At 46.8% G+C, this 1,818-nt stretch overlaps 1 protein-coding gene across 2 annotated transcripts in view; it reads left to right on the top strand.

The window, feature by feature from the left end:
* Nucleotides 1-88: 88 nt before the first annotated feature.
* The window catches only part of SERINC5 (serine incorporator 5), a 58,073-nt gene continuing 56,343 nt past the window's right edge, over nt 89-1,818 (top strand). The window contains exon 1 of one of the 2 annotated variants that reach the window (XM_015571634.1): nt 89-499. The gene's annotated coding sequence lies outside the window, so the exon portion shown is untranslated. The remainder of the gene's footprint in view (nt 500-1,818) is intronic. The other variant, XM_015571635.1, reaches the window with a different exon arrangement.

The following is a 1,818-nucleotide window of genomic DNA, read 5'->3' as shown; positions in this document are numbered from 1 at the left end:
CACCTCCCCCATTTATTATGAACAGTACTATAATTAATGTAGTTTTAAAAAAAAATCTCTTCTGTCTTTTCTCAGTTCTGCTAGTGATCCTATTTTTCCAAGTCAGGAAAAGGGACTGAATGAAGGGCGGTGCCAGATTTGAAGATTTCTTTCCTTTTGCAGTTTGGACTGAGTTTAGATGTCCTAAAGCCAGCTTGGCTCTCCACAGCCCTCGAGGAAAACGTCTCTTTGATGAATGGTTTCCACATTGCTGAGGAATTTACACACCCAAAAACGAAAGCATCGAAACTAAAAAATGTGACCCACATTTGGGCCGGTTCTTGTGACAGAATGTCCTGTGTACTTGCCACCTCCCTAAGTGGAGCCAAGGAAGCATGACTTAATGTGATGCCTGGGCCATCATCATCATGAATGAGTTCTCTCACTGCTGCTGTGTGAGCTGTACCTGACAGAACAGAGACCATGAAGCAATTAGAGGGATGCTCACAGTACCTGTGAGGTGCTTGGAGAGCTTTGGACTGCTCCACTGTTCAGTTCTTCTCTTTTTTTATTGATTTTTCTCTCTTCTTTCTCGCTTTGGGGTTAACTCAGTGTGCTTGCCTCTTACAGTTTGTTGTGAACATCTAAGCATTTATGGATGGTAGGGATGTCAGATCACCTCTTGCATAGATGCCACCATGTCTCTGGCAGATGGTACCTGCTGACCACTGCGTTTTCCCTGCTGAGCCATTCAGCCTTAGAACCCAGCACAGCATTCCAGGGTGCCTCTGCCACAATGAGTTGAGTGTGGGATGAAACCTCTATTTTCCCACCACCTATTATTTGTCACCTAGGCTCCTTGAGTTTGCAAGTGAGGATAACCAAGACCCTGAGAGGGAAGGGAGTTACCCAGAGCCACAGAGTTGGAATCCAGGTCCTCAGACCTTTGCTCTGCCCCCCCCAGTTATTCCCTCCTGGTCCCTGTGGGTTTAATAACCTTGGTCCTGTGAGAATAAGACTGATGGAGAGAGGGGGACTCCTATGAGTAAGATAACATGGTGTGTGTATGCTCACACTGGTTATGACATCGGGCTTTCTTCCTGATGCTTTGCTCTTTCCCGTTGGTGGTGTTGCCTGGGAGTTCTAGGTCAGCGGTTGCCAACCGGTGGTCCGTGGACCACTGGTGGTCCATGAGGTCTGAAAGGTTGGTGACCGCTGGTTTAAGAAACCTTTGGAGGAGTGGTCACCAAACGGTGGTCCATGGACCACTGGTGGTCTGCGAGGTTCGAAAGGTTGGGGACCACTGTCTAGGTAATAAATGAATCGGGTTTTCCAATTTGACAGTAGAAGAACCTGGAAGTTACCACCAGCCCTAGCTCATGTTTTTGTAACATTTCCTCACATTCCCCAGCTTAGGCCTCAGAAGAACTGTCTGTGCCCAAGGCCAGTGGGGAGGACAGGGAGGGAGACTGATATTTATTGTGGGGTGTGTGTGTGTGTGTGTGTGGTCTGGATCCTTAGACAGGAGAAGGAAAGTAACACTTGGGGCGAGGCCCAGCTCCAGGTAGCAGCAAGCAGTGGCTCATCCTTTCATTCAGACTCTGCCCTGGCAAGGGAGTGTGCCTTCTTTAATCAGAACAAAACAATCACTGTTAACAGAGCATGATTATTATTTCTTACAATTCCAGCTGGTTCCCCAACATTCTGTTTTTGCCCCCATCAAGAGCACCATTTAATGCAAAATTTTGAACCCAATTTTGTCTTCAATAATATTTTTCTTATATTTCCTTGATATTATAATCCCCCAGCATGCCCAGAAACACCTGGGTTCTGCTTCTA

Source organism: Myotis davidii, unplaced genomic scaffold (assembly GCF_000327345.1).
Source record: "Myotis davidii unplaced genomic scaffold, ASM32734v1 scaffold44, whole genome shotgun sequence".
In the NCBI taxonomy this organism is placed as follows: domain Eukaryota; kingdom Metazoa; phylum Chordata; class Mammalia; order Chiroptera; family Vespertilionidae; genus Myotis; species Myotis davidii.
This window is presented reverse-complemented; position numbering and strand designations above follow the sequence as displayed.